The 23,932-nt window shown below is 47.4% G+C and overlaps 1 pseudogene; it reads left to right on the forward strand.

Moving 5' to 3' along the window:
- Positions 1 to 23,932, forward strand: part of LOC115464598 — a 274,379-nt pseudogene that overhangs the window by 123,374 nt on the left and 127,073 nt on the right.

A 23,932-nucleotide genomic window follows, 5' to 3' on the forward strand; every position in this document is an offset into this window, starting at 1 on the left:
TGGATTAAGTAAATATTTATAATTTGCTTTCCATTCTGCTTTGGAGTATGTGGTCTGTAATGCTTCCTCCCACTGGGCTTGATAACGCACCTGTGGGTCCGTGCGCCCCAGCAGGGCCGAGTATATGCGAGTTATACCTCCCCTGCCTCCCCCTCTGCTAATAGCTATTTCCATGGCTGTTTCGGCTAGGTCTAACTCGTCCTGCGCTTTCTTTTTAAGGAAGCTACGTAAGTTACAGTAATAAGTGAGGTCTCTTTCTTTTAAACCATATTCTTCCTGAAGCTCAATGAACTGAAGCATTTTTCCCTCTTTCCATAATTGCCCCAGTGTGCACAACCCAGCTTGGGCCCATATCTCAAATACCTTCTCCGATCTCCCCAGTGGAAATCCTGTTGCCCACCTTATAGCTGTTTGCCGATAATAATTCCTCTCAGGGAACAGCTTCTTCCTCACTTGATACCACGTCCACATTGGATGTTTTAGCCCAATGGGCATTTGCTTAATTATAGGAACCATTTCCTCACCCGGTATCCACAAGATATCCTCAATTGTTCTCCTACCCAACCAAGCTCTTTCCCAATGCAACCATTTCTTGGCTGCTCCAGGGGACCATTCCGCCAAAATTCGAATTTGTGCCGCCTGATAATATAAGTAAAAATTGGGTACCCCCATTCCACCTCTCTCCCATGATTGGTACATCATAGCTCGCCGCACTCTTGGCGGACGTTTTTTCCATATATATGCAAACATTTTGCGATTGAGTTTTGCAAAAAAGCTATTGGGGATTGGTATCGGAATTGCCATAAGCAGATATAACAATTTCGGGAGCAGCATCATTTTAACACCATTAATGCGCCCTTTCCAGGAGACATTAAGTCCTTCCCATTTATCCAATTCGCTAAATAGTTCTTCAACTTTTTTGGGGAAATTAGCTGCATATAATCCCTCTATTTGTGTTGTCACCTGTATTCCCAAATATCGTATGGATTTTGTCGCCCATACAAAAGGGAAGGCAGCCTTAAGGGCCTTTAGTTCCTCAGGCGGTACAGTAAGATTAAGGAAAGTCGACTTGTCTAGATTAGGTTTAAATCCCAATAATTGCCCATATCGTTCCAGATGCTCTACTATCCTCTCGACCGATTTCAATGGGCTCGAGATTGTCAACAGAACATCATCGGCAAACAGCATAAGTTTATGTTCCCTTAAACCCCTCACCACCCCTGTCACCTCCCTATCTTTCCTAATCATATTGGCCAATGGTTCTAATGACAGGGCAAATAGTAGTGGTGATATTGCACATCCCTGTCTGGTTCCCCGCCGAAGGCTAAATGTTCTTGTATAAGTCCCATTGATCTTTATGGTGGCCATTGGAGCCTGATAAAGCAATTGTAGCCAGCTCAGAAACCTCCCATCAATACCTACTCGCTGTAATGCTGCAAATAGAAACGACCAGTCCACACGGTCGAACGCTTTTTCTGCGTCTATTGATAGCAATACCGCCGGTGTCTGGTCATCCCTCACCTGTTGAATAACATGCATTAGACACCTTATATTGTCAAAGGTCTGGCGCCCCTCTATAAAACCCGCCTGATCTGCATGTATTACCCCTGGGAGCTGCTTCTGTAACCTTCGAGCCAGGATTTTTGTGAATATCTTATAATCCACATTTAAGAGTGATATTGGCCTATATGAACTGCATAGCTTTGGATTTTTCCCTGGTTTTAATATTAAAGTTATTGCCGCCAGTCTCCAGGTGTCTGGGTGCTTTTGTGAGTCCTCTAATGCATTAAATAGTTTCTGTAATATTGGTGTAAGGTGTGTACTAAACAGTTTGTAAAATCTTGTGGGAAACCCATCGGGGCCAGGAGCTTTACCACTTGCCATATCTGTTATTGCCCACATTATCTCCTCTGATGTAATGGGTGTGGATAATTGGGTTGCCCCCCCCCCCCCCTCTCTCTATCTGAGGCAGATCCGCCTCCTTTAAGTATTGCTCTATTTCAACCAACTCCGGGGTTTGTTCTGGTTCATATAAATTGGTAAAGTGAGTGAGAAATGCCTCATGTATGTGTTCTATTTGTGAGACATACAAGCTCATTTTCAAAGCACTTAGCCTCCCAAAGTTCCATAGAAACCTATGGAACTTAGCCTCCCAAAGTGCTTTGAAAATATGCCTCTTAGTCTCCTTCTGCTGTTTGTATGCCCCCTATATAATTACGTTGAGACAGTTTTTTAAGCTTGCATTCTAATAGCCTACCTGCTTTGTCTCCAAATTCAAAATTTTCCTGCTGTGTTATTTGCAATTTTACGGCTAAGTCCGCCATCAGTAGTTCGTTCAGCTTTAGTCTCAATTCCTGTATTTTTGCTAATCCTTCAGTATTTTTGGGGTCTTTTTTGTGTTGTTGTTCCAGTTGTCGCAATTCTATTCTAATATTATCCTCCTGTTCTGATCGGGCTTTTGCCAGATGGGCTCTAAACGCTATTAATTTCCCTCGGAGTACCGCTTTAAGACCCTCCCACAAAAATTGTGGGTGGATCTCTCCTACATCATTATATTCTAGATACTCCAGAATATATATCTCTATCACTGGGATATTTTTAGTGTCTAATAAGAGCATCTCGTCCATCCGCCAATATCTGGTACCCACCTGCCGGGCCCCTGCAAATAGCTCAAGCACCACTGGGGCATGGTCAGACCAGGTGCGGGGTTCTATATATGTCTGTCGTATTCTATTTGCAATTATCACATCTCCCATCCATCCATCTACTCTAGAGTATGTCTTATATTAAGAAGAGTAATATGTGTAGTCTCTTTCTTGCCCATGTTTGGCCCTCCATACATCTGTCAGGCCCCATCTAGCCATGAATCTCTTCCATATTTTCCTATCTGATTTAGCATATACTGCCTGGCCTGAGGAGTTATCCAAGTGTGGTTGGATCGTGAGATTAAAATCTCCGCCCACTATTAGGTGTCCTTGCAGGTGTTTTTGTATTTGGTGTTCTACTTTTTCTATAAACAATCCCTGTCCCGTGTTTGGTGCATAAACATTAACAATCGTATATTGAATCTATAGTGATACCAACAGCATCAAAAATCTACCTTCTACATCTTTTATAACTTGACGGACCTCCCAAGGGAGTGCGCCAGACAACGCTATTAACACTCCCCTCTGTTTTGAGTTGTTTACGCAAGATGAAAAATATATAGTGGGGTATCGCCTATGACACACCAACTTCTCATAACCTTTTTTCAGGTGTGTCTCTTGTAAGAGTACCACATCAGCGCTCAAGCGCACCATTTCTTTGAATGTTAGTTGGCGCTTCATAGGCATGTTAAGGCCCCGCACGTTAAACGTTACACATTTGAACACTTTATCTCCCGACATCAAATAATAAGTCATTATATGAACACCACCTCTCCCTCCCCCTCCCCCCCCCCCCCTCCCCATAACCTGATATGGCATATCTCTATTATGTTCGAGAACATGCCTATAATGGTGTGGACTTCCGGTCCCGTTTATTTTTCCAGCCTGCTCAGTTTATTTGATCCATCCTTGTTGTTTACTATGTTCTAGCCAGTTCCAGTTTGTCCCGTTATCAACGCAGTATATAGTATTTTTATATTCCAATTATTGATGCTCTTTTCACGGGCCTTTTCCTGGCCGTATTGCCTGATCTGATGCTTGTCTCCGTAGTCTTCCACGACCTTTCGATACTCGCTGCCATTTCTGCTTGCTATTTCTTTGTAACCCAGATGTTGGCTTTGGTGACGGTGCTTTACCCATCGTTTCCGGGCCCAAATATTCGTGAGCTTCTTCTAGCGATGCCACCTTGCGTTGTTTGCCTTCTTTATAAAATATTAGGGCAAACGGATGTTGCCATCTGTATTTTATTCCTTCTGCTCTAAGCTTCTCCATCAGCGGGCGCAGTTCTCCACGCCGTTTTAAAGTGGTAGCCGCTAGGTCTTGAAACAATTCAATGGGGTATGTCTCCCATGTAATTGGGCTAGTCGCTCTAGCTTGGTGCATAATTTCTTCTTTCACTTTGAACTCCGAGAAGCAGGCCACTATATCTTTTGGCGTATTTGCCCTTCTTGACCCCAGCGCCCGGTGTGCTCGTTCTAGTCGGATGCTTTCTGGGGCTATTGGACGGTCAGATGTGGAAAGGAGTTGGGCTGCTATTGCTTGCACTACTTTTTCACAGTTATTATATTCTGGTAACTCCGGTAGGCCCCGCACTCTAATGTTGGAGCGTCGGCTTCTGTTTTCAAGGTCTTCCACCTTGTCCGTTAGGAATTTCATGTCTGAATGATGTTCTGTCACCTGCTTCTCAACCGTATTTAGGGCTTCTGCGTGTTCTTCTAGCCCCATTTCTACCTCATTGACACGATTACCCAGATCTTTGATTTCTTCCCTCAGGTCCGCACTCAGTTGCGCAAAGTCTTGTCGCATCTCTTTTATATCTTTTTTTATATCCTGGAGCCATGTGCTTAGTTGCTCCCATTTGTCCGGCGGGACCTCATTTTCTCCATCAGCTTCCCGCTCTCTCTGGGTAGCCGGCGAGCTAGGGCTTGATATGCTCTCTTGGCCTTCTTGTTCTTCGGCCTGTATCTCTGGCGCTCGTTCACGTTGGCGGTAAGCAAAGTTCGTCAAATCTGCCTTTTTAAGTTTTGTGTCCGCCATCTTTCGAGTCGCGGGAGTTTCGCCTCTCACTCTCTTAACTTTCACCTTGTTTTGTGGATCGTTTGCTCTATTTGTTAGCTCGTTTTCGGGCTGGAAGTCGGGAGCTCCGCAATCAGACCGCCATTGCAGAGCGTGACGTCACTGGAAGTCCGGGGGGATAATATTTTTGGTGAGAAGGTCGAGCAGCTGGTGGACCAACTGCATCAGCGGGAAACCGCCCTCGACAAGCTCTCCCACCGGGCGCCTTCAGCATCCACCTCAGCAGGTGGACGTTTTTCCCGGGCCAGGCAGGCTGCGCCCTACGCCTATAACAAGCGTAGGTACACCCAGCCGGCCCGAAGGCCTCGTCAGGCACAGGGACAGTCCCAACGCGCTCGTTCCTCTAAACAGCATGCGCCTAAGCAGCCCCCTGCGCCTCCACAGCAAAAGCCGGGGACGGGCTTTTGACTGGATCCATGGGAACATAGCCGCCCTCAAAGTGTCCGTACCGGACGATCTGCCGGTCAGGGGGATGTTAAAATTTTTTCACCAAAGGTGGCCTCTCATAACCTCCGACCAGTGGGTTCTCCAAATAGTGCGGTGCGGATATGCCCTGAATTTGGCCTCCCTTCCACCAAATTGTCCTCCGGGAGCTCAATCCTTCAGCTCCCGTCACAAGCAGGTACTTGCAGAGGAACTCTCCGCCCTTCTCAGCGCCAATGCGGTCGAGCCCGTACCACCCGGGCAGGAAGGGCAGGGATTCTATTCCAGGTACTTCCTTGTGGAAAAGAAAGCAGGGGGAATGCGCCCCATCCTAGACCTGAGAGGCCTGAACAAATTCCTGGTCAAAGAAAAGTTCAGGATGCTTTCCTTGGGCACCCTTCTGTCAATGATTCAGAAAAACGATTGGCTATGTTCCTTGGATTTAAAGGACGCATACACTCACATCCCGATACTGCCAGCTCACAGACAGTATCTCAAATTCCGCCTGGGCACACGGCACTTTCAGTATTGTGTGCTGCCCTTTGGGCTCGCCTCTGCCCCACGGGTGTTTACGAAGTGCCTCGTGGTGGTAGCGGCGTATCTACGCAAGCTGGGAGTGCACGTGTTCCCATATCTCGACGATTGGCTGGTCAAGAACACCTCGGAGGTGGGAGCTCTCCGGTCCATGCAGTGCACTATTCGCCTCCTGGAGCTGCTGGGGTTTGCGATAAATTACCCAAAGTCCCATCTCCAGCCTGCCCAATCTCTGGAATTCATAGGAGCTCTGCTGAATACTCAGACGGCTCAGGCCTTCCTTCCAGAAGCGAGGGCCAACAATCTCCTGTCCCTGGCTTCCCAGACCAGAGCGTCTCAGCAGATCACAGCTCGGCAGATGTTGAGACTTCTGGGTCATATGGCCTCTACAGTTCATGTGACTCCCATGGCGCGTCTTCACATGAGATCTGCTCAATGGACCCTAGCTTCCCAGTGGTATCAAGCTACCGGGAATCTAGAAGATGTCATCCGGCTCTCCACCAGCTGCCGCAATTCACTGCACTGGTGGACCATTCGGACCAATTTGACCTTGGGACGCCCATTCCAAATTCCACAGCCCACGAAAGTGCTAACGACGGATGCGTCTCTCCTGGGCTGGGGGGCTCATGTCGATGGGCTTCACACCCAAGGACTGTGGTCCCTCCAGGAAAAGGGTCTTCAGATCAACCTCCTGGAGCTCCGAGCGGTCTGGAACGCACTGAAGGCTTTCAGAGATCGGCTGTCCTGTCAAATTATCCAAATTCGGACAGACAATCAGGTTGCAATGTATTACATCAACAAGCAGGGGGGCACCGGATCTCGCCCCCTGTGTCAGGAAGCCGTCGGGATGTGGCGTTGGGCCTGCCAGTTCGGCATGCTTCTCCAAGCCACATACCTGGCAGGTGTAAACAACAGTCTGGCCAACAGACTGAGCAGAGTCATGCAACCGCACGAGTGGTCGCTCCATTCCAGAGTGGTACGCAAGATCTTCCGAGAGTGGGGCACCCCCTCGGTGGACCTTTTCGCCTCTCAGACCAACCACAAGCTGCCTCTGTTCTGTTCCAGACTACAGGCACACGGCAGACTAGTGTCGGATGCCTTTCTCCTCCATTGGGGGACTGGCCTCCTGTATGCTTATCCTCCCATACCTGTGGTGGGGAAGACCTTACTGAAGCTCAAGCAAGATCACGGCACCATGATTCTGATAGCGCCCTTTTGGCCCTGTCAGATCTGGTTCCCTCTACTTCTGGAGTTGTCCTCCGAAGGACCGTGGAGATTGGAGTTTTTTCCGACCCTCATTTCGCAGAACGACGGAGCGCTTCTGCACCCCAACCTTCAGTCTCTGGCTCTCACGGCCTGGATGTTGAGGGCGTAGATTTCGCTTCGCTGGGTTTGTCTGAGGGTGTCTCCCATGTCTTGCTTGCCTCTAGGAAGGATTCCACTAAAAAGAGTTACTTTTTCAAGTGGAGGAGGTTTGTCGTTTGGTGTGAGAGCAAGGCCCTAGAACCTCGTTCTTGTCCTGCACAGAACCTGCTTGAATACCTTCTGCACTTATCAGAGTCTGGCCTCAAGACCAACTCAGTAAGGAATCACCTTAGTGCGATTAGTGCTTACCATTATCGTGTAGAGGGTAAAGCCATCTCTGGAGAGCCTTTAGTCGTTCGATTCATGAGAGGCTTGCTTTTGTCTAAGCCCCCTGTCAAGCCTCCTGCAGTGTCATGGGATCTCAACGTCGTCCTCACCCAGCTGATGAAACCTCCTTTTGAGCCACTGAATTCCTGCCATCTGAAGTACTTGACCTGGAAGGTCATTTTCTTGGTGGCAGTTACTTCAGCTCGTAGGGTCAGTGAGCTTCAAGCCCTGGTAGCTCATGCTCCGTATACTAAATTTCATCACAACAGAGTAGTGCTCCGCACTCACCCAAAGTTCCTGCCAAAGGTGGTGTCTGAGTTCCATCTTAACCAGTCAATTGTCTTGCCAACATTCTTTCCCAGACCGCATACCCACCCTGCTGAACGTCAGTTGCACACATTGGACTGCAAGAGAGCATTGGCCTTCTACTTGGAGCGGACACAGCCCCACAGACAGTCCGCCCAATTGTTTGTTTCTTTCGACCCTAACAGGATAGGGGTCGCTGTCGGGAAACGCACCATCTCCAATTGGCTAGCAGATTGCATTTCCTTCACTTACGCCCAGGCTGGGCTGACTCTTGAGGGTCATGTCACGGCTCATAGTGTCAGAGCCATGGCAGCGTCGGTGGCTCACTTGAAGTCAGTCACTATTGAAGAGATTTGCAAGGCTGCGACGTGGTCATCTGTCCACACATTCACATCACATTACTGCCTCCAGCAGGATACCCGACGCGACAGTCGGTTCGGGCAGTCGGTGCTGCAGAATCTGTTTGGGGTGTAAATCCAACTCCACCCTCCAGGACCCGATTTATTCTGTTCAGGCTGCACTCTCAGTTAGTTGTTCTTCGTAGGTCAATTTCTGTTATACCCTCGCCGTTGCGAGGTTAAATTGAACTGGGTTCTTGTTTTGAGTGAGCCTGAGAGCTAGGGATACCCCAGTCGTGAGAACAAGCAGCCTGCTTGTCCTCGGAGAAAGCGAATGATACATACCTGTAGCAGGTGTTCTCCGAGGACAGCAGGCTGATTGTTCTCACCTACCCTCCCTCCACCCCTTGGAGTTGCGTTTTTGATCATTTGCTTGTCATTCAACTGAGCGGGAACGGTCGCGCACGGGCGGGAAGGCAGCCGCGCATGCGCGGTGGGCGTGCCCTGCGTGCGGGACCGCCCGCGAAGTTTTGTTCCGGTTGGTGGGGGCTGCCGTGGACGTCAACCCCTCCAGTTGTGAGAACAATCAGCCTGCTGTCCTCGGAGAACACCTGCTACAGGTATGTATCATTCGCTATTTCTTCGCATTGAATTTTAATTGCCAAACCTTATACCATTCTTCTAGCTTCCTCAGATCCTTTTTCATGTTTTCCACTCCCTCCGGGGTGTCCACTCTGTTACAGATCTTAGTATCATCCGCAAATTGGGAAACTTTACCTTCTAACCCTTCGGCAATGTCACTCACAAATATATTGAACAGAATCGTCCCCAGCACCGATCCTTGAGGCACTCCACTACTCACCTTTCCCTCTTCCGAGCAAATTCCATTCACCACCACCTTCTGGCGTCTGTCCGTCAACCAGTTCCTAATCCAGTTCACCACTTCGGGTCCTATCTTCAGCCCATCCAGTTTATTTAAAAGCCTCCTGTGGGGAACCGTGTCAAAAGCTTTGCTGAAATCTAAGTAGATTATGACTATAGCTCGTCCCTGATTCAATTCTCCTGTCACCCAATCAAAGAATTCAATGAGATTTGTTTGGCACGATTTCCCTTTGGTAAAACCATGTTGTCTCGGATCTTGCAACTTATTGGCGTCCAGGAAATTCACTATCATTTCCTTCAGCATCGCTTCCATTACTTTTCCAATAACCGAAGTGAAGCTTACCTGCCTGTAGTTACCAGCTTCTTCCCTGTCACCAGTTTTGTGAAGAGGGACCACATCTGCCGTTCTCCAATCCCTTGGATCCTCTCTCGTCTGCAAGGATTTATTAAACAAATCTTTAAGGGGACCCGCCAGAACTTCTCTGAGCTCCCTCAGTATCCTGGGGTGGATCTCTGTTAAATAGTGGAGTGAGTGGCCTAGTGGTTAGGGTGGTGGACTTTGGTCCTGAGGAACTGAGTTCGATTCCCAGCACAGGTGGGCAAGTCATTTAACCCTCCATTGCCTGCAGCATTAAGCCTGCCATGAGTGGGAAAGCGCGGGGCACAAAAATAAATAAATAATAAATAAATACAAAAATAGAAAAGATGTATCTTTCCCAAAGCAGACACATACCAATCCTTAAAAAGTATTAAATAAAAATATGTTTTTCTGTTTTTCCTTTGTTGAATGGGTACTTTTCTAATTGAGTTAGTCCCAGTCTGTTCCACTATTTGTGTCAGTCTTCTAAATTTTTTTTCAGGTTTGCCTTTCCATTTCTTCTCTACATCCATCTGGCACTGATCTTTCTTTCTTTTTATGCTCATTTTTCTCGTCTCTACTTCTATATCCACCCATATTTGATTTTTAGCCCTCATTCTCCCTTTCTTTCGCCTTCTAGTACTTAGTCGCCTTCTATTCAACTCTCATCTCCTTCTTACCTTCTTTCCAGCAATTTCATTGCCCCCTCTGTCTTTCTCCTTCCCCAGTCTGCCAAAAATTTGAGACGCGCCGGAGTAGCAGGCAGCAGCGCCTCGCGTCTGCCCTGCCAGTAAAAATCTCCTGGACATCGTTGGGCCTTCCCACATTGAGTCCCACCTTCCTCTGAGTCCCCCCGACCCGACCCACCTACCAACTCTGTTCTCCTGCTACTCCAGCGCTTCACAATTTATTTTTTAAAGGCAGTGGGTGGCGCCAGGCAGCAGGAGAACAGAGTTGGTAGGTGGGTCGGGTCGGGGGGACTCAGATGGGAGAAGGGTGTGAGATGGGGGTTCTCAGATGGGGGAGGGGTAAGGGGGACTCAGATGGGAGAAGGATGTGGGATGGGGGTTCTCAGATGGGGGAGGGGGTTTTCGGATGGCGGAAGCCAGGGACTGGGGTGGGGAGGCGAGGGGGTTCTCGAATGGGAGGAGGGGAGGGGGCTCTCAGATGGGAGAAGGGGGGGCTGGAACTGGGGTTTGAGAAGAGGCCATATGGGAAAATGGGGGCCATGCATGGGGCTGGTGGGAAAATGGGGCATGCGTGGGTCAGGTGGGAGAATGGTTCTGGGGCTGAAAAGGGGGGCCCTAATACAAGGCATGTGGATGAAGGGGGCTGGAACTGGGGGCTCAAAAGGAGGGTAGGTGGGATAAGGGGGCTAGTACTGGGACTGGAGGCTGAAAAGGGGCAGGGGCTGAAACTGTGGGTACTGGGGGCTGAAAAGGAGATAGGGAGAAGTGGCTGGGGCTCAAGCTTGGGACTGGTGAGAGAAAAGGGCTGGGGACTGGGGTTGAAACTGGGGGCTGAAAAGGGGACAGGGAGAAGTGGCTGGGGGCTGAAGCTCGGGACTGGTGGGAGAAAAGGGCTGGGGCTGAAACGGGGGGCTGAAAAGGGGACAGGGAGAAATGGCTGGGGGCTGAAGCTCGGGACGTGGGAGAAAAGGGCTGGGGCTGAAACAGGGGACTGGTGGGATAGTGGGGCTGGAACTGGGGGCTGAAAAAAAGGGGCCGAGAGAGGGGCAGATCCTGGATGGAAGGGGGAGCGAGAGGGAGGGCAGACCCGGATGGATGGGAGAGGGAGGGCAAATGGTGGATTGAAGGGGCAGAGAGAAAGGGCAGACAGTGGATGGAAGGGGGAGAGGGCAGACGGGCAGATGGTGGATGGAAGGGGCAGAGATAGAGGGCCGATGTGGATGGAAGGGGCAGGGAGAGAGGGCAGACATTTGGATGGAGGGGACAGCAGAGAGGGCAGACACTGGATGGCAGAGAGAGAACGAAGACAGATGCTGGATGGAAGGAAGACAGTGAAAAGAAGATGAGGAAAGCAGAAACCAGAGACAACAAACTGTAAATAAAATATATATTTTTATTTTTTTGCTTTAGGATAAAGTAGTATTGTAGCTGTGTTAATAAATGTTTATAATAGAACATGTAAACAAGGTAGTCTTTTTATTGGACTAATTTTAATACATTTTGGCTAACTTTTGGAGAACAAAACCCCCTTCCTCAGGTCAGGATAGGATACTGTAACAGTACTATACTGTATTGACCTGAGGAAGGATGTTGTGGCCTCTGAAAGCTAAATGTATTAGTCCAATAAAATGGTATTATTTTATTTTCTATATTTATTTTTTTTCTATTTGTTAATTTGTAAAGTGGTGATTGGTATTTGTTAATTTTTTCAAATTTACATCTGCTGTCTTTATATTTTGCACAGTACTAGGGGACATTTTCTGTTTCTGTGGTGTTGCATTGTATGTGTTTGTGAAAAAGACATGGTTTTCAGTTGGCATTGACTGTGCAGAACCAACAAGCCCTGGAGCTGGGGGCCTTGGAGCTCGGAGGGAGGGGTGGCCAGCCCTGGAGCTATGGTGGGGGCGGAGTTAAGGTGGGGGCTGGGCTAGGGTGGGGCCCCATCAAATTGGTCTGCATAGGGCCCCGCACTTGCTAAGACCGGCCCTGACCCCCCTATTTACTAAGCTGCGCGGCTTAGTAAACAGGGGGGTAAAAGTACTAATGTAGGCAAAAATTAAACTGAAACTCAAGATGCCAGATTTTGCATGCAGTGCAAAACCAATTAGAAGGAAATGCATTTCCTCATGTATAGTGAAGTAAATTCTCAAAACTGACATAATTCTATCACTAACTGAAAATAAAATCATTTTCCCTGTCTTTGTAATCTGGCAATTGTATTTTTCTAATCATCTTGTTTCCAGTCTCTGGTTCTTTTTCCCTACCTCTGTACGCTTAACTGTTTCCAGGAGCTCTTGTTTATGTGCTATTTCTTTTCTCACATCTTTCTTTTTCATTTCCGGCCCTACATCCATTTTTAGCACTGATCTTTTAGCTTTCTTCCATTTTTCTGCTTCCTTCCAAATCTTCCCCTCTCTTCAATCCATGTGCAGCTTCTCCCCTCTCCATTCCATCCATGGGCACCATGTCCCCCTCTCCCTTCCCTTTCCCTCCTTTCCATCCATGGGCAGCTTCAGAGTGGAGGAATAACCTAGTAGTTACTGCCTGTAAGTTTGGAGGGACTGTGGGGAGGGAAGTATGGAGATGTGCAGCTTTGGCACTAGTTTTCACTATGGTTGCAAGGGAGAGGGGCATTTCCACCCCCATAGTGACACCTATGCCACTGAACCCATAGTAGAGATCCTGAAAATGGAAGAGGTTCCTTTCAGTGACCAAGAGTGGTGAGCAAGGAATTCCTATGTCAAAAAAAATCATTGCTGTGTGCTGTGGTGTATTTCTATATTTTCACATTGAGTTTTTGGTTAGTGAATATAATCAGAGTGAAGGGAATCACTGCAGAGACTGCAGGGGAGGATGAAATGTCCAGAACCAACAGATGAGATCAGGATGGTCTGTTTATGTCTCTTCATGTGCCATTGCTCACTTACACTGTCTACCAGCAAGTGACTTTAAATACTTATGATGGGATATTTGCCTATATATGTCTTACTAAATAGCTGTATAATTTATGTACATACTTTCATTTTTATCCAGCAGATGATGGATTTGGGAATAAGAGAATGAAAGGGTGTGATGGAGAACAGAAGGAGGAATGGAAAGAAAACAACCCCTCCAGAGACAGCCCTGATCCTTCAGCTGATAGTGTTGGAGGCATTAGTAGTGTAAGCTTGCAAGAAAATACCCGAAAAGGAGAGAGCTTGAATGTATGTATTGAACAAGAGAGAAATTCCACCAACTGGCCAAATCTCAGACAAAGTCAAAGAATCAGCAACGAAAGTAACCTCAGAATTCATGAAAGAATCCACAGTGCAGAAAAACCAAACAAATGTTCTGAATGTGGAAAAAGCTTCAATGGAAAAAGTCAACTCAGAGCTCATGAACGAATCCACACTGGAGAAAAACCATTTAAATGTTCTGAATGTGGTAAAAGCTTCAGCGACAAATTTTATCTGAAAATTCATGAAAGAATCCACACTGGTGAAAAACCATTTAAATGTTCTGAATGTGGTAAAAGCTTCAATGCAAAAAATAAACTCAGAGCTCATGAACGAATCCACACTGGAGAAAAACCATTTAAATGTTTTGAATGTGGAAAAAGCTTCAGTGGAAAAAGTCAACTCGGAATTCATGAACGAATCCACACTGGAGAAAAACCGTTTAAATGTTCTGAATGTGGTAAAAGCTTCCAAACAAAAAGTCAATGCAGAATTCATGAAAGAATCCACACTGGTGAAAAACCATATAAATGTTCTGAATGTGGTAAAAACTTCAATGGAAAAAAGGATCTCAGAATTCATGAAAGAATCCACACTGGAGAAAAACCATTTAAATGTTCTGAATGTGGAAAAAGCTTCAATGGAAAAAGTCAACTCAGAGCTCATGAACGAATCCACACTGGAGAAAAACCATTTACATGTTCTGAATGTGGTAAAAGCTTCAGCGACAAATTTTATCTGAAAATTCATGGAAGAATCCACACTGGTGAAAAACCATTTAAATGTTCTGAATGTGGTAAAAGCTTCAATGCAAAAAATAAACTCAGAGCTCATGAACGAATCCACACTGGAGAAAAACCATTTAAATGTTCTGAATGTGGTAAGAGCTTCAATGCAAAAAATAAACTCAGAATTCATGAAAGAATCCACACTGGAGAAAAATCATATAGGAATGTAATAAATGTTTCCACAGCAAATCTGATGTAAGAAAATATGAAAGAATCCACCTTGGAGAAAAATATGGACAAATGTGCTAAGGTGCTTTCCTTAGGTGAAAGTTGAGCAAAACTGAAAATAGCTCTGACTGAACACTGTGAGATAAAGGAACTTGAACAGGAAGGTGTATATAAATATCTAAGCATGGTGGAAGGAACAACTAAAAAAGAAGCAAAGTACACAAGGGTGGAAGAAAACCAAGTCCAAAAGACCAGTACTGAAACCACGGTGGTAAAAGCACCAAAATCAGAGTTTATTGGGACCCTACGCAGTCTGTGTTTCGGCTACAAAACCTTCCTCGGGGGTCAGCAAATTGATGTGTATAGATTAAGCATCTGAACCTCTCAAAATGAGGAGCAGTAAGCTACGTGGTGCAGTCCACCACAATCCACGATGAGAGAGTGAACAAACAAAATTGTGGATTGTGATGGACTGCACAGGGGTCTGTGCTAGGACCGCTGCTTTTTAATATATTTAGAAATGATTTAGAGAAGGGAGCAACTAGCGAGGTAATTAAATTTGCTGATGACACAAAGTTATTCAGAGTCGTTAACTCGCGACAGGATTGTGAAAAATTACAAGAGGACCTTACGAGACTGGGAGACTGGGCGGCTAAATGGCAGATGACGTTTAATGTGAGCAAGTGCAAGGTGATGCCTGTGGGAAAAAAGAACCAGAATTATAGTTACGTCATGCAAGGTTCCACGTTAGGAGTTACGGACCAAGAAAGAGATCTGGGTGTCATCGTCGATAACACACTGAAACCTTCTGCTCAGTGTGCTGCTGCGGCTAGGAAAGCGAATAGAATGTTGGGTATTATTAGGAAAGGTATGGAAAACAGGTGTGAGGATGTTATAATGCCGTTGTATCGCTCCATGGTGCAACCGCACCTTGAGTATTGTGTTCAATTCTGGTCGCCGCATCTCAAGAAAGATATAGTACAGTTGGAAAAGGTGCAGCGAAGGGCGACTAAAATGATAGCGGGGATGGGACAACTTCCCTATGAAGAAAGACTAAGGAGGCTAGGGCTATTCAGCTTTGAGAAGAGACGGCTGAGGGGAGACATGATAGAGGTATATAAAATAATGAGTGGAGTGGAACAGGTGGATGTGAAGCGTCTGTTCACGCTTTCCAAAAATACTAGGACTAGGGGGCATGCGATGAAACTACAGTGTAGTACATTTAAAACAAATCGGAGAAAATGTTTCTTCACCCAACGTGTAATTAAACTCTGGAATTCATTGCCGGAAAATGTGGTGAAGGCGGGTAGCTTAGCAGAGTTTAAAAAGGGGTTGGACGGTTTCCTAAAGGACAAGTCCATAAACCGCTACTAAACGGACTTGGAAATATCCAAAATCCCAGGAATAACATGTATAGAATGTTTGTACGTTTGGGAAGCTTGCCAGGTGCCCTTGGCCTGGATTGGCCGCTGTCGTGGACAAGATGCTGGGCTCGATGGACCCTTGGTCTTTTCCCAGTATGGCATTACTTATGTACTTATGTACTTATGGGTTGTATAGCTTGGAAAAGAGATGGCTGAGAGGGGATATGATTGAGGTGTATAAAATCCTGAGTCATGTAGAATGTGTAAGTGAATCGATTTTTCACTCTTTCAAAAAGTACAAAGACCAGGGGACATTCAATAAAATTAAATAAAAATACTTTTAAAACAAATAGGAGGAAATATTTTTCACTCAAAGAATAGTTAAGGTCTGGAACTCGCTGCTGGAGGATGAAGGATGTAGTAATGGCGGTTATTGTATCTGGGTTTTAAAAAGGTTTGGACAAGTTCCTGGAGGAAAAGCCCTTAGTCTGTTATTGAGATGGATATCTGGGGGGAGCCACTGCTTGCCCCGGGATTGGTAGCATAGAATGTTACTACTAATTGGGTTTCTGCCAGGTTCTTCTGACCTGGATTGGCCACTGTTGGAGGCAGGATACTGACATTGTACACAGTGCTGTAAATGAGGTCTCACCAGAGACGTACACAGAGGCATTCTCACTTCCTTTTTCCTAGTGGTCATTCCTCTCCTTGTGCAGAATCTACATAGTGGAAAGTATTTGCATATCTTTCACTGATGTTAGCAGTTATTAAATTATACCCAGAAAGAGTAATAATAATAGTCCCTGTGGCATTTGGAGTTCCCCTCTAAGTTTCCGTTTGAAAATTCTACTGACACACATGGTGGGATAGGGGTGGGTGGGGTGAGTTTATATAGGCGTTTCCATGTGTAAAACCTGATTTACATGTAGAAAAAGGCTTTTATAAAATTGCATAACCGTATATGTATGTAAAAAAGTACACGCAGAGAAATAAATGCAGCTTTTATATTTAAATCATGTTTATTGATGGCATATTGTACATTGCACTGCACATTTGAAACAGTTTTATCATGTTACCAACATCCTTTTTCGTTTTTACCCCCAATTATCCTCCCCCCACATCAACATCCCCTCCCTGTGTATCCAATGTAGGTACTTATTAATAAACACACACATTCGAACTGAAATCATACAGATTAAGAACATTTGTACCTCTTTTACTACCCTCCCCTTCCCAACATACCCCTTTTTTCCCCTTTCTATCCTCCCCCTTCCCCGTTGTCTATCCTTCTTCTCACAATGTATATGTTACAGGTTTAACAAATAGCTGCGCGCTGCCAGAGTTAATGTGTTCCAGAAGGGGGTCCCCTGATATTGAAACTGTTTCCTTTTGGTGGTATCAAAGTCCACTATGCCCACTCTCTCCATACGTAGCAGCCATAGCATTCTCGTTCGCCACTGCTGGAGTGTTGGGGCCCGAGGAGCCAACCACTCCATCGAGATAACTTGTTTGCTTACAATAATTGCACAAGTCACAAGTGCTGCAAAGCCTCTTGTCCTGGGGCGCATCTCCAGCTTTGGTTCCAGATTGTGTTCACATACTTTATAATATCTCTCCAATACTTCTGTATTTTTACACAGGACCAAAACATATGTCCCAGATTTTGCCCCACATTTGGGACAAAATCCCCAGGGAGAGAGACCCATGTAGAACGCCCTCCTTGGGGGTACGTATAGACGAAGGGCAAATTTATACTGTAATTCCCAGTGTGTGGATTGATTAGTTGTTCGTCTGATCGAGAGAACGTGAGCCTTGATTTGTGCTGCTGTTATGTCCACCTGAAGGTCTGCGGTCCACAATCCAGTTCTTGAGCAGTATCTTTTATATGCTGGTGATGGTATGAGAGTGGCACTTTTTGTTGAGATTCCAGGGAGAATGCTGCAGAAAGTTCCTCTTGAACATCTTCTGCAAGGGAGTCCCATGGCAAAGAGTGTATGTAATGTCTTAGCTGTTCATAATAAAATTGATATGTCTTAAGCACTCCAAACTCCTCTTGCAGTTCCGAAAATGGTCTCATATGTCCATCTCTGGTGACCACCTGCAACAAATATTTGATGCCTCGTCTCTCCCATCTGCGGAATGAAGTATAGAGGCAGCCTGGTGCAAAAGCTGCATTGTTACAACGGGGTCACCTTTGGCGTGAAGTGATGCAAACGACAAATCCACCTCCAAACTGATACCACAAATGTCATAATCCTGGAATAGCATAGCATAGCATATATGGAATAGGCGCCCCAGAGGAATGGAGGTAGCTACTGAAATGGACTCCCCCCGTGAGGGCCAGTTCTAGAGCAGTGTCTGAGAAATCTTGTGTATTCCGAAAGCAGTCATTTATATTCCTCATGCCACTGGCTAAGAGTCCCAGGCAACCATATTCTACTGGGATGCACAGTGTGGCTATAGATAGTCGAGCCTTACGCCCTCGCCACAGGAAGCCTTGTATCATAGTGTGCAATGTTCTCTCATCTCTTCGTGTCAAATATACAGGCAACATCTGCATTACATACAGCCACCTTGGTGCAATCATCATGTTGAACAAAGCACTTCTGCCCAGTAATGAGAGTGGCAGCTTCACCCACGCACTCAGACTAACCTTAGTTTCCTGGAAGAGTCTCTGAATATTAAGGTCATATATTGTGTTTAGGTTTACCGGGATTCCCACTCCCAAATGCTTCAGCTTGTGTGGTGCCCACTGAAAAGAGAATCGGTGTCCCCACCCTCCTCTCCCCTCCACCCTGACCGCCATAGCGGACGATTTGTGTAGGTTTGGGTTTTTTTTGTTGTTACATTTGTACCCCGCGCTTTCCCACTCATGGCAGGCTCAATGTGGCTTACATATTATATACAGGTACTTATTTGTACCTGGGGCAATGGAGGGTTAAGTGACTTGCTCAGAGTCACAAGGAGCTGCCTGTGCCTGCAGTGGGAATCGAACCCAGTTCCCCAGGACCAAAGTCCACCACGCTAACCACTAGGCCACTCCTCCACTGGGTTCAATTTAAAACCTGAAAATTGCCCAAAGCGTCTAATGTTTTCTAAAAGCATTGGGACTGACTTCTGTCGGTCAAGTAGTGTTAAAAGTAAGTCGTCTGCGTATGCCAGCACTTTAATACACTTTTCCCCAAAGGAGACCCCTTCCACTCCCTTATCCCCTTTCAAGATGCGCAGCAGGGGTTCTAGGGATATTACAAATAATAAGGGAGAGAGGGGACAGCCCTGTCTCGTACCTTTTTGGATTTCAAATTCCTGTTCTTTCAGGCCATTGACCAGTACACTGGCCTGTGGTGCCCGATATAAAGTCTTAATGGCCTCCAAATACCACCCTGCAAACCCCATGTGTTCTAATGTGTAAAACAGATAGTCCTACTGCACTTTGTCGAACGCCTTTTCGGCATCTAGACTAACTACCAATGCAGGTACCTCCCTTTCCGAGCAGGCCGCCATAGCTAGTAACAGTCTACGTACGTTTTGTGTTGACTGTCTATTCCTCACAAACCCTACCTGCTCTGGCCCTATAAGTCGGGGCAGGAGTTCTGCTAGTGGGTCTGCCAGTATTTTTGCTAGCAACTTGATATCTACGTTTAGTAATGATATGGGTCTGTAGGAGTCTGCATTATCTGGCGCTCTGCCTGGTTTCGGGATTAGTGTTATTGTAACAGGATTCTCAGCTAGTGAATCAGGAGACAAGAGGCAACAGGTTCCAAAGGCAAGACAGCTTTTATTGCTAGCAATGTACAGCACTGAGTTCAGTCTCAGGATACTGTGTGTCAGAAATCAGCTGACACTTACATTTATACCTCCCCTGTGGGCCTGCGCATTAGGCCCCTTATACATCACAGTTGACATGCGCAGTAAACATTTGTAGTTTTTGTAGTTCTTACAGTACATACACACGTCATAATACTGAAATGATACTAGCAAAGAAAACGAAACTTATCGCCCTGTTTTAGCACACACACACATAATCACACAATGCTTCTTTCACAGAGTTGATAAGGCTCAATGGAGCTTAAGGCTCAGAGATGCAGGGTGGGGGTGGCTACACTCCCAGACTATCTTTTATTCATGTAGCATCTACGTGCAGGCTGGTTTTGTGTGCAAGCCTTGGCTACTAAATGTTACAAGCGGTTATCTACTGCACCTGCATCCTGTCTCAAACAGTTATTCCAGCAACTTTGGTATCTTGCAAGCAGGATCTGACAGTTTGTAGTTAAGGCACAGTACAAGAGAATGTAAAAGTTCTGTAAAAGTTTAGGTCTGGAATGTGGTATAAAGAAGGCAAAGTCCTTGGGTAAATATGGGCTTGAGGCCGTCCTGACAGTCCTGATCCAGTGGTGTTGCAGGCCGGATCCGGTGGCCACTCCTACATTATTAAGGCTGTATTTGCATACCTCGGAAATTGTCCCTTTGAGATCACCGCTTCCTAGTAAGTAAGCAAGGGGGCCAGTGCTTCTGGTGGCAAGGATCTATAGTATTCCCACGTGAACCCATCTGGGCCTGGTGCAGTCTGAAGTTTTTGTGATTTTATTGCTTTTTGAAGTTCAACTATCGTCAAGGGAGCATTCAGCTTCTCTGTCTCATCTTGTGATAACTTAACCTAGGCCCGATTTTTCATGTCCTGTACCCCTTGCTGGCTCTGCCCTTGCCTCCCTGCCACCCTGCTGCCCTGTCCATCTGCCGCCGGTCTTTTGTCCTAGCTTGCTCTGGTCTTTTCAGCCCCAGCCTGTTCCGGTCCGGCTTGTTCCATCCAGTCCGCTGCTCTGCTCTCTTCTGCCTCTGCTCCTGCTTGTCCCAATCCATCTGTTCCAGCTTATTCCGGTCCTGCTGCTCTGCTGTTTTCTGCTCCAGCTTGTTCCAGTCCGTCTGTCCCAGCGTGTTCCAGTCCTGCTGTGCTGCTGTCTTCTGCTCCAACTTGCTCCACTCCATCTGTTCCAGCTTGTTCCAGTCCATCTGTTCCAGCCTGTTTCAGCTATTCCAGTCTGTCTGTTCCAGCTTGTTCCAGTCCGTCCGTTCCAGCTTGTTCAAGTCCGTCTGTTCCTTCTTGCTCCAGTCCATCTGCACCTGCTTGTTCAATCTGTCTGTTCCAGCTTGTTCCAGTCCACCCATTCCAGCTTGTTCCTGTCCTTCTGCTCCAGCTTGTTCCAATCCATCTGTTCCAGCTTGTTCCAGTCCGTTTGTTCCAGTTTGTTCTGGCTTGTTCCAGCTTGTTCCAGTCCGCCCTTTCTGGCTGTTCCAGCTTGTTCCAGTCCATCCATTCCAGCTTATTCCTGTCCGTCTGTCCCAGTCGGCTCCAGTCCATCCGTCTGTTCCAGCTCGCGCCAGTCCTACTGCTCCAGTCCATCCGTCTGTCCATCTGTTCCAGCTTGTTCCAGTCCTTCGTTCCAGCCTGTTCCAGCCACATCGCATCTGCCCCAGCCTACCTGCATGCCTGCCTGCCTACCAGCAACCAACTTACCTGCTTGTCAGTCCATCAACTTGCCTGCCTATCAGCAACCAACCTACCTATCAGCAACCAACCTGCCTGCCTGCCTGTCCATCAACTTGCCTGCTTATCAACCCACCAACTACCTGCCTGCCATCTAGCCTGCTCAACTACCTAACTGCCTCCCCGCCTGTCGCCTGCCTTCAAGCCTGCACAACTACCTGACTGCCTCCCCGCCTGCTGGCTTACCAGCCCATTAACCCACCTGTCTACCAGCTCACCCATCACCTGCCTGCCTCCCTGACCATGGCCCCTATACACATTCTCTTCATCGCCCTGTCCCTTCCTAATCTTTTCCCCCTCCCCCCACCGCTGTCTACTGCAGGAACTCATTGCCCATCCATGTCCTCTCCCGTTCTGCTCACTACTGCATTACCCTACCCACCCCCGTCCCTCACTACCCCACCATCTCTCCTATCCTCCCCCTCCCTCCTAGCTCTCTACATTCAACACTTCCTCCCTGCCATTAGCCCATCCCCATTCCTACTAAGCTCATCCCGTCTTCGTCGCCCTACCTCCCCGTCCTCCGCACTCTCTTGCTCCTTCTCCTACTCTCCGCCGGATACATCAATCCCAATCCAGGACCCCACACATGTCCTCGTCTTATCCATGTAAACGCTCCCGGGATGTCTCCAATCTCATCTCTGTACCCCTCCTTCCCCCTTCCTCCCTCCCCTTCTCGTGTGCCCTGTGGAATGCCCGCTCTGTGTGCAACAAACTTTCTTTCACCCACGATCTCTTCATCTCCCGCTCCCTTCAACTGCGTGCCCTAACTGAAACCTGGCTCACCCCCAATGACTCGGCCTCAGTCGCGGCCCAGTCGGCCGCGGAGGAGGTGTCAGGTTACTACTTTCCCCCGCCTGTAGTTTTCAACCCCTCCTCCTACCGCAATCTCACTGCTTCTCATCCTTTGAAGTTCACTCCATCCGTCTATTCTACCTGCTGCCACTCAGAGTTGCAGTCATTTACCGCCCCCCTGATAAGTCCCTCCCCTCCTTCCTTACCGACTTCGATGCATGGCTCTCCGTTTTTCTTGAACCCTCATCTCTGTCTCTCATTCTTGGGGATTTTAACATACACGCTGACGACCCATCAGACTCTTACGCTTCTCAGTTCCTCACTCTGACATCCTCCTTCAACCTCCAGTTGAGCTCCACCACCCCCACTCACCGAACTGGCCATTGTCTTGACCTCATCCTCTCCTCTACCTGCTCACCCTCCAATTTCTGCGCCTCAGATCTTCCTCTCTCAGATCATCACCTGATCACCTTCACACTTCATCACCCTCCCCCTCAGTCCCGCCCTACACTAACCACTACTTTCAGGAATCTCCAGGCCGTTGACCCTCCCACCTTATCCTCTAGTATCTCTAATCTCCTCCCCTCCATCATGTCCTCCAAGTCTGTCGATAAGGCTGTCTCCGCTTACAATGCCACTCTCTCATCTGCTCTGGATACCCTTGCACCATCCATCTCCCATCCCACAAGGCAAACTAATCGCCAGCCCTGGCTAACCCCCTGCATCCGATACCTTCGCTCCTGCGCTCGATCTGCTGAACGCCTCTGGAGGACATCTCGCACCCATTCAGACTTCATTCATTACAAATTCATGCTATCCTCCTTCCAGTCCTCCCTATTCCTTGCCAAACAGGACTATTACACCCAACTAACTAATTCCCTCAGCTCCAACCCTCGTCGTCTCTTCGCCACCCTTAACTTCCTCCTTAAAGTGCCCTCCGCTCCTACCCCCACCCCCTCACTCGCTCCTCAATCACTGGCTGATTACTTCCGCGATAAGGTACAGAAGATCAACCTCGAATTTACTACCAAACCACCTCCTCCTTTAACCCATTCCCTCAACCAACCAACCCAGGCCTCCTCCTCTTTTCCTAATATCACCAAAGAGGAAACCGCTCACCTTCTTTCCTCCTCGAAATGCACCACCTGTTCCTCGGACCCCATCCCCACCAACTTACTTAACACCATCTCTCCTACCGTCACCCCCTCCATCTGTCATATCCTCAACCTCTCTCTCTCCACCGCAACCGTCCCTGACACCTTCAAGCATGCTATAGTCACACCACTCCTCAAAAAACCATCACTTGACCCTACCTGTCCCTCCAACTATCGCCCCATCTCCCTCCTACCCTTCCTCTCCAAGATACTTGAACGCGCCGTTCATAGCCGCTGCCTCGATTTTCTCTCCTCTCATGCCATCCTCGATCCGCTTCAATCTGGTTTTCGCCCTCTACACTCGACAGAAACGGCACTCACTAAAGTCTGTAATGACCTGTTCCTTACCAAATCCAAAGGTCACTACTCCATCCTCATCCTCCTCGACCTATCCGCCACTTTTGACACTATCAATCATAATTTACTTCTTGCCACACTTCATTTGGGTTCCAGGGCTCTGTCCTCTCCTGGTTCTCCTCCTATCTCTCCCACCGTACCTTCAGAGTACACTCTCATGGATCTTCCTCCACCCCCATCCCGCTCTCTGTTGGAGTTCCTCAGGGATCTGTCCTTGGACCCCTTCTTTTTTCAATCTACACCTCTTCCCTGGGCTCGCTGATTTCATCTCATGGTTTCCAATATCATCTCTATGCCGACGACACCCAGCTTTATCTCTCCACACCAGACATCACTGCGGAAACCCAGGCCAAAGTATCGGCCTGCTTATCCGACACTGCTGCCTGGATGTCCAACTGCCACCTGAAACTGAACATGTCCAAGACAGAGCTTATTGTCTTTCCACCCAAACCCACCTCTCCTCTCCCTCCACTCTCTATCTCAATCGATAACACCCTCATCCTCCCCATCTCATCTGCCCGCAACCTCAGAGTCATCTTCGACTCCTCCCTCTCCTTCTCCGCGCATATCCAGCAGATAGCCAAGACCTGTCGCTTCTTTCTCTATAACATCAGCAAAATTCACCCTTTCCTCTCTGAGCACACCACCCGAACTCTCGTCCAC

The sequence above is a fragment of the Microcaecilia unicolor genome, chromosome 1 (genome assembly GCF_901765095.1).
Source record: "Microcaecilia unicolor chromosome 1, aMicUni1.1, whole genome shotgun sequence".
NCBI classification, from domain to species: Eukaryota; Metazoa; Chordata; class Amphibia; order Gymnophiona; family Siphonopidae; genus Microcaecilia; species Microcaecilia unicolor.